This window comes from Silurus meridionalis, chromosome 25, assembly GCF_014805685.1.
Source record: "Silurus meridionalis isolate SWU-2019-XX chromosome 25, ASM1480568v1, whole genome shotgun sequence".
Taxonomy (NCBI): Eukaryota; Metazoa; Chordata; class Actinopteri; order Siluriformes; family Siluridae; genus Silurus; species Silurus meridionalis.
Window position 1 is genome coordinate 10,306,502 of NC_060908.1, and position 14,006 is coordinate 10,320,507.

The following is a 14,006-nucleotide window of genomic DNA, read 5'->3' on the forward strand; positions in this document are numbered from 1 at the left end:
ATGGGGCCGGTAAGGTCCGGCTACGTTTTCTCTTTTTTTGTTTATTTTATACTTTTATTTGAGTAGTTACACTTCCATCTACACAAGATGGACATCATTAGTCAAGTCAAGTCAAGTCAAGAGGCTTTTATTGTCATTTTTGCTATACACAGTGGTACACAGTACACAGTAAAAACGAAACAACGTTCCTCCGGAACCCTGGTGCTACACTAAACAAAACAACAACAGCATAGAGCTACAACACAAACATAAAGTGCATCAAGTGCAACCTGGTGCAAACAGTGCAGACAAAAAAACAGTACAGACAGACAGTGCAGACAGACAACACAAGACAAGACAAAAGACAAAAAACCAAGTATAGCGCCGACTAGTAAACCTGCTGTACACTTGATTATACAGTACTGTGTAAGGAGAAATGTAAAAACTATACACAGGAGAGAATACAAACAGAACAGAACAATGTAGTGCAAAAAACAGCAGCAAGGAGGTGCAAAGATAGCATGTAAACATTATACTGAATACAAAAGGTGCAAAGACAGCATGTAAACATTCTACTGTAGTACAAGGTGCGAGTATAAATAATAATAAATAGATAAATGGTGGTGGAGTGGATCGAGATGAGTGATGATTGTGTTTAGTCCAGGTTGTACAGTTCAGTAACACACATTTGAGTGAGTGTGTGTGTGTGAGTGAGTGAGTGTGTGCGAGTTCTGTTTCAGTTCTGTGTGTTGAGAAGCCTGATGGCTTGTGGAAAGAAACTGTTGCACATTCTTGTTGTTGCGGCCCGAATGCTTCGGAACCATTTTCCTGATGGTAGGAGTGTAAAAAGTGTGTGTGACGGGTGTGTGTGATCGTCCACAATGCTGTTTGCTTTGCGGATGCAGCGTGTGGTGTAAATGTCCATGTTAGAGGGGAGAGAGACTCCGATGATCTTCTCAGCTGTCCTCACTATCCTCTGTAGGGTCTTGCAATCCGAGACGGTGCAATTCCCAAACCAGGCAGTGATGCAGCTGCTCAGATGCTCTCAATGGTCCCTCTGTAGAACATGGACAGGATGGGGGAGGAGGTGGGCTTTCCTCAGCCTTCTCAGGAAGTAGAAATGCTGCTGAGCTTTCTTGGTGATGGAGCTGGTGTTAAGTGACCAGGTGAGGTTGTCTGCCAGATGAACACCAAGGAATTTGGTGCTCTTGACGATCTCCACAGAGGATCCATCAATCATCAGTGGAGATTGGTCGCCTGTGCTCGCTTGAAGTCCACAACCATCTCTTTCGTTTTGTCCACGTTCAGAGACAGGTTGTTTGCTCCACACCAGGCAGTTAACCGTTGCACCTCCTCTCTGTATGCTGACTCGTCGTTCTTGCTGATTAGACCCACCACGGTCGTGTCATCAGCGAACTTGATGATATGATTTGAGCTGTGCGTTGGTGCACAGTCGTGAGTCAGCAGAGTGAATAGCAGTGGACTGGGCACACAGCCCTGAGGGGCTCCAGTGCTCAGTGTGGTGGTGCTGGAGATGCTGTTCCCGATCCGGACTGACTGAGGTCTCCCAGTCAGGAAGTCCAGGATCCAGTTGCAGAGAGAGGTGTTCAGGCCCAGAAGGTTCTGAACTGAGCTGAAATCAATGAACAGCATTCGTTCATATGAGTCCTTGTTATCCAGGTGGGTGAGGGCCAGATGGAGGGTTGTGGAGATGGCATCGTCCGTGGAACGGTTTGGACGATACGCAAACTGCATTGGGTCCAGGGAGGGTGGAAGCTGTGTCTTGATGTGCCTCATGACGAGCCTCTCGAAGCACTTCATCACGATGGGAGTGAGCGCGACGGGACGATAGTCATTGAGGCAGGAGACAGTCGATTTCTTTGGCACAGGAACAATGGTCGTTGTCTTGAGGCACGTGGGAACAACGTTGCTGCTCAGGGAGATGTTGAAGATGTCAGTGAAGACATCTGCTAGTTGTTCTGCACATTCCCTGAGCACTCTGCCAGGAATGTTGTCAGGTCCAGCAGACTTCCGTGGGTTAACTCTGCATAGAGTTTTCCTCACTTCAGCTGTGGTTAGACAGAGCACCTGGTCAGTGGGAGGAGGGATGGTCTTCCTCGCCACCACATTGTTCTGTACCTCAAACCGGGCGTAGAAGTCGTTCAGCACATCTGGGAGGGAGGCATCACGGTCACAAGCAGGTGATGTGGTCTTGTAATTCGTGATCGCCTGGATGCCCTGCCACATGCGCCGAGTGTCTCCACTGTCCTGGAAGTGGTTGTGGATTTTCTTTGCGTGTGCGCGCTTCGCCTCTCTGATAGCACGAGACAGTTTGGCCCTTGCTGTTTTTAAGGCCGTCTTGTCCCCTGATCTGAAGGCAGAGTCTCTTTGTTTCAGCAGCGCACGCACATTTGCAGTCATCCACGGCTTCTGGTTCGAGCGTGTAGTGATGGTCTTGCAGATGGTCACATCATCAACGCACTTGCTGATGTAGCTGGTCACTAAAGATGTGTACTCCTCCAAGTTGATGGAATCGCTGTTAGCTGCAGCCTCTCTAAACATGTCCCAGTCAGTGCACTCAAAACAGTCCTGAAGAGCAAAAGTAGCTCCTTCTGGCCAGGTTTTCACCTGTTTCAGAACCGGTTTAGAGCGTCTGATGAGCGGTCTGTATGCTGGAATTAACATAACAGAGCTGTGGTCTGAGTATCCGAGATCAGGGCGGGGCTCCGCACGATACGCGCCGGGGATGTTTGTGTAAACAAGATCCAGTGTGTTCGCTCCTCTCATTGCAAAGTCCACATGCTGATGGAGTTTAGGAAGCATAGTCTTGAGATTCGCATGGTTGAAATCTCCGGCGATAATAAACAATCTGTCGGGGTGAGCATTTTGCAGGTCGCTAATAGCGCCGTAGAGTTCACACAGTGCCTCCTTAGCATTAGCACTGGGTAGAATGTACACTCCGACAATGAATACAGTTGTAAATTCCCGTGGTAAATAAAAAGGTCTGCATCTAACAGTCACAAACTCCACTAGCGATGAGCAGTAGCATGAAACAAGCACAGAGTTCTTACACCATTCCGTGTTGATATAAACACACACGCCACCACTGCGAGTCTTACCGCACAGAGCTGCGTTTCTGTCGGCTCGAAACACGGTTAGCCCGTCTATCTGGATGGCGGCTTCCGGAACTCTGTCGCTGAGCCAAGTCTCCGTGAAAACAAAGACGCAACAGTCTCTAAACTGTTGCTGTGTGGTTCGCTGGAGTCGGATGTAGTCCAGTTTATTATCCAGGGAGCAGACGTTTGAAAGAAAAATGAACGGGAGAGCCGGCCGGCTAGGGTTAGCATTTAGCCTAGCACGGACACCCGCCCGCTTGCCACGCTTCCGCTTCCTCGAACAGCGCTTTCGACGTCTCCTCTCCCGGCCACCGGCATCAGGTAACACCGAGGGCTGGGGGCCTGGTCTTTGTGGCCGAGGTCGCAGCAAGCCGAGGTCGCAAATGTTGTTGATAATATTATTGGTTGCATGATGCCTGTACTGTAGCAGTGTCTGGTGGTCGTACACATGAACATAGCTGACTCTGGTGTCCATGTATTGTGGAAGGTCGCGCTAAATATAGTGAAAGCACCATTTTTGGATCCGGAGAGGCCGCTGCGAGCTACTGCCGCGCCGCCATCTTGGAATTAGATATGACAGAGACACTTATATCTATTGTACAATGCACTCACCTTTCGCCGTTTTTAAACCCGGACCCATGCTGGCCGAGCGAGATCCTGAGGAAGAAAAACAAAGGACGTGACCCGTACCGGCGTCTGCGAGGGAAACGAGCTGGCGTCAGGAACAGGCTGAGGGCACGCGCACACTGCGCTCACTTACCTAGTATCCTGTTAGCCAACGTCCAGTCACTGGAAAACAAGCTTGACGACCTCAGGGCAAGGGTCAAGTTCCAGAGAGACATTCAGGACTGCAACCTTCTCTGCTTCACCGAGACATGGCTGAACCCAGCGGTACCGGACCACGCCATCCAGCCGGCCAAGTTTTTCTCGGTTTACAGCATGGACAGAACACTGGAGTCGGGGAACTGGTCAGAGACTTTATCACTGCATCACTACCAGACACACTGGACCCACTACAGTTTGCGTACCGTCAGAACCGCTCTACTGAGGACGCCATTGCTCATCTCCTCCACACCATGATGAGCCACCTGGACCAAAGAAACAGGAATTATACAAATATGTTGTTCGTGGACTACAGTTCAGCGTTTAACACCATAATTCCCTCCACACTCACCTCTAAGTTGGAGGTCCTGGGACTCAGCCAGCCGCTGTGTCAATAGATCTCTAACTTCCTGACAGACAGACCACAAGCCGTACGGGTGGAAAAACACACCTCATCCCCCCTTACCCTCAGCACTGGAGCTCCCCAGGGTTGTGTTCTGAGCCCCCTGCTGTACTCGCTGTCCACCATCATCAAGTTTGCTGACAACACTGTTGTGGTGGGCCTGATCAACAACAACGACGAGACGGCCTACCTACAGGAGGTTAAAAACCTGGAGAGATGGTGCCAGGAGAACATCCTTCTCCTGAACGTCAGCAAGACTAAGGAGTTGATTGTGGACTTCTGCACAAAGCGGGAGCGGTCATACCAACCGATAAACATCAGCGGGACTCCAGTGGAAAGAGTGGACAGTTTCCGTTATCTAGGTGTTCACATCACACAGGACCTGTCTTGGTCCTGTCACACTAACACCCTGGTGAAGAAGGCCCGGCAGCGTCTGTACCATCTGAGATGCTTAAGGGACTTTAAACTACCCTCTCAGGTGCTAAAGACTTTCTACACCTGCACCATTGAGAGCGTCCTGATGGGTAGTATCACTTCCTGGTTTGGGAACAGCACCATGCAGGACAGACAAGCCCCCCAGAGGGTGGTGCGTTCAGCTGAATGTACCATCCACACCGCGCTCCCTGACCTGCAGGACATCTACCGAACACAGAGAGAATGAGGAGGAGCTTCTTCCCGCAGGCCATTCGGTGTTTAAACCAGGAAACACCCATCTAAAAACTGGCCCACTCTCTCCATCACACTACTTCTCTGTATATATCTCACCTTTCGCACCACGACACTTTAAACTCTGGACTTGCACAGCAAAATGCACTTTATATTTATTTATTTTATACCACACCATACCGCACACGGACACTTAATGGACACTTTACACCACACCATACCACACACGGACACTTTATGGACACTTTACACCACACCATACCGCACACGGACACTTACGGACCCTTACACCACACCATACTGCACACAGACACTTTATGGACAACCGACCACTAAAATTGTCTATTGTTTACACTTTGTTACAAATTGTTTACTGTTTCACTGTCTACTGCCATAAGAACTTTTTTTGTATATACATTTTTTCTCTTTGTTTCACATACATATCTTTATATATCCTTTATATTTTATATTCTTATATTTTATTTTATATAGGTTTTTTTTATACTTTATACTTTATTTATCTTCTTCTTTTCTTTTTCCCCATCCTATTCCCCTCATGCTGGACCGTCGTATAAAGCATTTCACTGCATGTCGTACCCTGTATGTAAGTGTATGTGATGAATAAAATTTGATTTGGTTTGATTTGATATAACATTAGAGATTTGGCAAATTCAGTTTCATCAGGTGCCATTTTTTTTACTTTTCAGTGTTACTTTTAAGTTAATAAAGCGCATCAGTGTTACTTTTATTAACTTAAAAGTAACACTGAAAAGTTAAAATAGTAAGTGTTAAAAATAGAGTATCTGCTCTGTTTGAGCAGTCTTCCCAAATATTCCTCCTTAACCCTCACACACAAGGGTAGAGGTCAACTAAGTTCAACTAATTGATTAATCGGGCAGATGTTTGTTATTTTTTAAATAATCGGCATTGGAATTTGATTAGGCCAAATTAGGCCGATTAATAGGCAGGCACACCTGAAAGCAATTAAGCATAACATGTTCCACAACAACGCTTACGTTTGTATCCTTTGTTTTTAATCTAGCTTAATATATATTTTGGTTAAATAGGATGCTACTTGTGGAGAGAGAACGCGGGTAACTTTTTGGAACTGTACTGTCAGCGAGTCTTTAACTAGCTGTAGTGTAGGCTACAGGTAGAAAGGGGCAGCAAAACAAGCCCAGCGACATAAACACATGCAATTTAGACAAAACTTTAACTTTCCTCATTAAATGTGTCTGTGGGTCTAACACAGCACCACAATGTCATAGATCGTCGCCATTGTACTCTTGAGCAGTTATCTGCAGCACGCTGTGTAACTCTTCTAAAGTGAACTATTTTATTTTTGTTATAATTCAGATTATGCCAATTTGGCTTATAAGCAGTCTGTCAACAAACATAAACAAAATGCTTCATAACAGTTTTGGAGAATGTGCTTAAATGGTTTTAAGACATGTATTATTACATTATATCTTGTACTCTGCAAAAAACATTTACTTCAATTTTCTTAATCACCTGTTTTTATTCCAAAACATATTAGTTTATTCCAATTCACATCACAATGTAATTATGGAAAAGGTGACTTTAAAATTCACAAAGCTTGTTTTTTTTCCTTTTTAAATAAGTGAATAATTACAGTTTGATACCTGAACAGAAATTTAACCTAGTATGGTAGTTTTTCAGTCAGCCAACATCAGGGAAGGCCAAGTGCAATTTCTACAAGAAATTGTTTAGCATGGGAGCAGAAAAAGAACACTTAAAAACACCACAAGCATCTGGAATTATTTAAAAGCCCACCACCTTCAAGGAACTGGGCACCTCCTGCAGGACTCAAAGACTGGATGACACCCCTGGGAGTGAATGACCCCAGCAAGTATCTGTAAATGGTCGACGTCACCAACGGGGCTCAGAGGCTTGGAAAGTGGATCGTTGCTGGGGTGGTTAAACAGGAGCTTGGATTTTGCAAGAAAGGCCAGGTAGCTGGTGTTTACAAGCTCCAGCTGGACACTATCATTGCGAAATGTAGAACCAACGGCATCTTGTGGTGGGAACTGAGCACATTGGGGCGTTACCCGGAAAATTCACCGGATCCTTACAAGTACAGTGGAACCTCGGGTTACGAACGCCCCGGCATACGTATAATTCAGGTTACGAATCGCAGTTCATCAAAATTTTTGCCCCTGGTTACAAACAATATATCGGGATACGAACGTCGCTCACCAAAAAATCGCAGGCAAGTTGGTTGTTTTTGCTCTATCCACGCAGCTCGTCACATCAGTTAGCGTCCTGTGTCCCTAGCGAGAGCATCGTGTTACTTATCCGCTTGAACTTTTCCCGGCAGCAGCGTAACAACTCGTTAGTTGATGCTCGTGGAATGATGAGATGGACAACATTAGCCGATGCATAACCACTTTACTTGTTTTTATGAAGATAGATTAGCAGGGTTACAGTCTTTTCCGAAGTACAATACCCATAATGAATTTCACTCTGGACTTCAATACCAACTGATAGTAGCCTTAAAGAAACAGCTCTCATTTTCCTCTAATGCAACAATTGTCTCAGCTCGTGTTAATAACACTGTCTTTAATATTCTATAATATAATATATAATAATATATAAATAATATAATATAATAAGATTCTCCTTCCAAACAATAACTCTCCCTCCTCCCCCTTCTATGAACGTCGTCTCCTGCAGCGAGTCTTCTCAAAGGGAAAGTACCCGGTAAAGATCTTTTCCTCTTTTCTATGTTTTTATGTGGTATAATTTTAATATAACATGTTAAAAGTAAATAATATTAGTGAATATTGGCTTTATTTTTATTTAAGTAATATTTTTGGTTGTCCAGGACGAATTACCGAAGTTTCTGTTCATTATTATGGGGAAATTTGTATCGGGATACGAACTTTTCAGGTTACGAATAAAATACCGGAACGCATTAAATTCGTAACCCGAGGTTCCACTGTATAATGCTTTCCAACCTTACTTTAGCCCCATTTGTGTGAACATTTTCCAAACTGTCGACATGACTGCATGTACATACTAATGTATGCCTTTCAAGTTTCATGCAAACCCTTGTAGGCATCGCAGCAATCTATAATTCTATACCAAAATATATAATAACTGCCTCTCAGTTAAATGACATTTATTCCATTATAGTTTGTCATACCTACGAAATATAAGAAAGAGTGAGAACATTACCCACTCGTTTCATGCAGTAGAAATCTATTTATTGTCATTGTGTTAATATATTATAATAGCCTAAAGAGTTTAGGTCAGTTAAATAGTTTATGAAATTAGAGATACAAGTAGAAAATATCCCCTACTTTATAAAGATTTACCATGTTTTACAAAAGCTAAAGTGCAAAACAGTATATCAAGATTGTTGAGCCTGTTGCAGTGTCTGGAATGTTTTTGTTTAGAGCCAAGGAATCTGTTTGAAGGCTGTGTGTTTTTCCCCTTTAGGTCAAATGTGACCTTCGCACCTAGTGACCAATCTGAGCCAGTTGTGCTGTTCCCCTTTTGGATCTGTGACTCACTGGTGTACTGAGAGTCATTTAATTATAGACATCACAACATGCCTGAGGGAGAGTGATGAGGGAGAAGAACAAGGGACAGAATGAGAAGAAGGGATAGTTTAATACTTCTCTAGTATGTCATGTTCAGGCATTTATGCAAGGAAATAACTCCACTGGATGGCTGGTCTTTACAAGAAGGAATTAATCTTTTTCTGATAAAGGTAAGTCTTAGCCCAACCAAAATGGGCATGTGGTCATGAGGGGACTATGCAGCTTGGAGTCAGGAACACTCTCAAAAGGCACTTTTGAGAAAAGGCTACGTAGCAAAATGAAAATGCAAGTGACCAACATGCTCTGTTTTGTGTGCTACTTGAGACCAATAATATCTCATCAACATCTTACAGGCAGATCATTAATATAAACAGCGATAAAGAAAGAAGAGACCATATGAATTATACAGAGAAAAAAAAAATGGAGGCATCTCTTCCCAAAACAACCTTGGATGTGTCAGAGGACCAAGAGTGCAGTGTAGCAAAAGGTAAGGAAAGTGCATTGTGTGTTAATGTAGACACATCTAGGATAAACCAGAGACTCTAATCAAGCAAGCTTGATTGGGGATTAGAACAAGCTTGATTGTTGCTGTTCACAACAAATGATATCTGCCTCATTTGACCTGACAAATCTCTGACCATGAGGCTAGTGTTGATTCAGTTCTGATTTATTTAAAATTTGAGGAACACTTTGAGCTAAAAGTGTCAAGCACATAAAATAAAAGTGTTTTGTAAAAAAAATAAAAATAATAATAATAAATGAATAAATAAATAAATAAATAAATAAAAAGACATTTATGGAAACCATATCACATGGCATTATATGTTTGATAAAGTTTCCAGTTACATTGAAGGACAAAGTTTGAGTAGGAAAGGGAACAGTGAAAAAGTTTATAAAAACATAATTATCTAAAGTAACTATAGTGCATAGGTTAAGTGCCCCAAAACAAAAGACTTTCTGTTGGGTACAAAAGCTTTCCCCCTTCTGCATTATTTTAATAAAACAGTGCAAAGATTCAAAATAAAAAGTGAATCACACCAACACAGTTAAGACCTGCCTACCAGAGACAACTTAATCAACATTTACTTCAAAATTTACAGAGAAATGTATGAATTTGGAGGAAAAAATTAGATAGCTCTGCATTCATTACAAACCTTTCATGTCCCTATATAACATGTTAGTAACTAATTTCCAATCTATTTATTTTCCAGATAATTTTAATGAGAGAGAAATTATGAGAACTTCCCTGGAACAGGAAAAAGACCCTACCTACCCCACGGCTGTCAATACATCCCCAGTGCCAATTCATATATTACCTGTCTCTGTGATCCAAAGCATGAGCTCCGATAGCTTAGTTACAGATACCAAAAATAAAAAATCAGTTAAAAATAAAGGTCCACCACCACCAGTTCTGAAGAAACCAAAAAATCCTTTTGGTTCAGGCGTTGAATATGCAATGGACAAGCCTCGGACATATTCTGAATTTCTACAAAATAACATCAAGCTGGGAAGAAGAGAGTCTGCGATACAGTATGTTCTTGATGACTTTGATGAATACACTTCAGATCTGGACACATTGTCTATTTGCCCAGGCACATTAGGCTCACCATCTTACATGTGCATAACAGGGGGCACTGACACTGATTCTCAGCCTGAAAATCCCACAAATTATTCAGATTTAGATGGTAAAGAAATGGACCTCTGGACAGAAACAGTGGACATTTTTTCTGAACCAGGAGGGTTGGATATATCTCAAATAAGACATGTATTAGAAAAAAAGGCAAAAATGAAAGGCTCTCCACCACCAGTACCGAAGAAGCCACTGAACCCATTTGTTGTCATTGAGAGAGATAATATTTTACCAAACAGTGTCACTGCAGACAGTTTTAGGTGTGAAAATTGTGATTACAAGCCATTTACTCACAAAGCTGTGCATGAGGAGGAACCTAAAACAATCTTTGCTACAGACTATGACAATCGTCTTGTTGCCATGGATGAAAATTATTTTTCTGGATTCAGACCAGAACTCATTACACAAACTGGTAAAGTGCATAAAAAAAAGACAAATCAAAGTGTTGTAGAAGTACTGGAAATAAACAAAACCTCTGATGCCAAGAAGCATTTTTCACATACAATGGAAAGAAGACTGTCACCAAAGAAAAGTGAGTCCATCCATTAGATTTTCTTCCTCAAATTATAATATAAATATTCTCATTTGTCAAGAATATGGCAAAATAAGAAATATTTTTTAAAGTCAAGTATAAATATTTTTTAAAGTAATTAGAGATAGAGTTAGAGATAGAGAGCATAGAGATAATAATAGAACATAGAGATAGAATAATAAATAGGTTATTTCAGCTCTTTATTTTACTTTTTTGTTTGTTCCGAAATCCTAAAACATTCCTAACAGGATGTTTTGAGACCATAATATAGAAATGTGATATGTTTTGGAAATGTGAATAATATAAACTCTGGATGTGATGCACACAATGTTATAAACTACTAATTATTAACATTATCTAATCATTTATTCTTATCCCCTGTCCTTTTGTGAATATCTGCACAGATAATTTTTTGCCTAAAAAAATTATACATTTTATTTAAATTCCGACAGTGAAAACATCTATTAGATTCTTAGAATTGTGCACACGGACTACTGTACAGTAATTTCTGTTTATAAAATGCTCATACTGAAACTACCCTAAAAACACAATACTGTTTGCCTTCATCTGGGCTACACTGAAAGTTCTTCTCAAGACTGTAGTTATTTTTACTCTGGTTCCTAAAAAAACTTAGTTGTGTGGATCTTTTAGGTTTAGGAGTGAAAACACTGTTAAGACAATGCAAAAAATCTCTCAAGTGGCCTCTCAATGGGATAAACACAGTCCTTTCTCTTGCATCATTTGTGTTCTGCAAGAATGATTTGAATGCGACCAATCTAAGAGCCTTCACAAGCATTTTGTTATATTGCTTGACAACTTTTTTTTTAAATGATTATTTTATGCAATAATCTTTTTATGTAATCATTCCTTATGCCTGGCAAAATGCCGCCCCACAGCTCCAGGATCCTTGATTTGATTCTGAAATTTAGTTACTGTCTGTGCTGAGGATTGCATGCTCTTCCAGTGTTGGTGGTGGTTTTGTCCAAGACACGCTGTTAAGTAGTTAGATTGTCCCTAGATGTGAAGAAGTGTACAGCAAAAGACAAATGCTAAAACAGGATGTGAACTCAGTTGCTTACTTCAGTTGCATTTCAGTGAAGTATTACTTAAGATTAATTAATTAATCTTATTACTTGTTACTCTGATTACTTTAGTTATTCATTTATTAACTAATTACTTTTAATCATTCTGACGTGGTTTTGCATAGCTTCTTCTCCCAGAAAGACAAACAGAGGAATTTGATAGATTAAACTATTTTATCATCTGCTTAGTGTGTATTTGCTGTTAATAGTCCTACTACTTCATTATATTTAACCATATTCATCTATACTATGGCTTTTGCCATCGAAAGGTGTGAGGATGAGGACTGAGATGTAGTGATTCTCTTGTGGAGGAGGGGAAGGGTAGAGCAGCAAAAAAGGGCGTTGCTCTATTTCATTCAAATAAAGGAGAAGGGGGAAAGCTTTGTACCCAGCAGCAATACATCGCATTATCGGGTGCTGGGAACAAATACATGCTTTGATTACCTGCTTAAGAACAAGTACAATTTGTATAAAAGGTAAGAGACTATAATTTGTTTGGCAATACAAGATCGGTTTATTTAACCATCGTTGATTTAACAAATGTGCACCGGGACATGATCATCTCCAGTTACGACTAGCAGGTCTTTGCATTCAAAGCATTAACCGCATTTTGTGCACGAGGGAAAACAATAATTTCTATTTCCTCTGCATAGTTATGGATGCATTTTGTATATGACTACATTAAAAAAACGGCTATCGGTTCTCGTGCCGGGTGTAGCATAGCATTATTAGCTAAGCTAGCATTTAACAATAAAAAATAATGTCGGATAACCAACGCGCAGGAACATTACACAATCAGCATTATCTCTTACAAGAATGAACTCCTAATGCTTGGATATATTTGTTGTTCATAGCAAGACCGTAAGACTCACCCAGGGCGTGCGGTCAAAAAAAAACAGCAGTCAATTGCAATGCATTCATTGGATATTTTGAGACTCGTCTTTTTTGTTTTACTTAAAAATGTCCTCTCTTAATTCCGCTTTCCATAACGCGAATTGTTACGAACAAGAGCCATGGTACTCATTAATGCATATGTCCGTTATTCTACAGAGGCAAATGCAGATTTACAGGTTATCACAGGCATATATAGATTAATTAAACAGACGTGTTGGAAATCGTGCGGTGTAGAATTATTTAAGGCTTATTAGAGGTTATAAATCTTCCGGCATGTCGATGAAATGTGTCGTTTATATACAGAATTCTGTAAATATATGTGTTTTTTTTTTTTTTTGCAAATACACAAATTTACTTAATACTACCACTAATACTACCCTAGGCTAACTGAAGCAGTGTATTTAAATAATTTTGTAATTGTACTAAATGCATTTAGCTACATTGAGCTACTCAACTAACTGAGCAAAGCTCTTATTTCATAGCTCTAATGCTACGAAGCTTGATTATGGTATTTTTTTAAATGACCACAAAAATGACCACAAATTTTTAATTAACCACAACTATGACCACTAATATTTACAAAGGGTGCCATATTGCAATTGAATGCTCTGGTATTTGATCATTCATTTGCAATATGGTTTCTTTGTAAATATGAGCTAAGGAGGCAGGGAAAAATGGTCTTTATAATTTAAAAGTCTTGATCTAAAAACAAACGCAATCACAAGTTTTTTATTTATTTATTTTATATCCTTGTTAAATATGTCTGGCATAAATATTGGCACCCTCTATGAATTAATATAAATAAAATATATTTTAAGTATATTCCTATTAATATTTTACACTTTTTATTACACTTGGGTGACTAGGAACAGTTGTTCCAACCATGCCTTTCCGTTTCACAGAGGTATAAGTATAAGGTTACAAAGTTTAGCCAAATTTAAAGTTATTAATCACAATGGACAAGACTGAAGAGCTTCACAAAATAGGAAGTGGCTATATGAAATCAAAAGCAAAAGCATTAATAATGGCAATTTCCACCATCAGGGCAATAATTAAGAAGTTAGAGTTTACTAAAAACCTTATGAATCATTCTGGAAGAGGAAATTTGTCTACATTACCTCAACACACTGTGAAGAAAATGTTTGAGTGGCCAAGGTTTTTCCAAGGATCACAGCTAGAGAACTGCAGAAGTTAGTTGCTTTTTGCAGTCTCCAAAACTACAATCCAATGTCACTGACATTACCACAGTTTTTTTGTAGGGGCTTTAGAAAAAATCCTCTACTCTCATCCAAAACCTCAAGCCTTTTTAGTTTGCC

General features: G+C 40.7%; 1 protein-coding gene across 3 annotated transcripts in view; it reads left to right on the plus strand.

The window, feature by feature from the left end:
- Positions 1-8,525: 8,525 nt before the first annotated feature.
- Positions 8,526-14,006, plus strand: part of coro1cb (coronin, actin binding protein, 1Cb) — a 57,689-nt gene continuing 52,208 nt past the window's right edge. Inside the window, exons 1-3 of one of the 3 annotated variants that reach the window (XR_006924367.1) lie at positions 8,526-8,722; positions 8,906-9,039; positions 9,764-10,714. The gene's annotated coding sequence lies outside the window, so the exon portion shown is untranslated. Of the gene's footprint in view, positions 8,723-8,905; positions 9,040-9,763; positions 10,715-12,003; positions 12,273-14,006 lie in introns of those variants that run through there. The other 2 variants (XR_006924368.1, XM_046839145.1) reach the window with 2 other exon arrangements.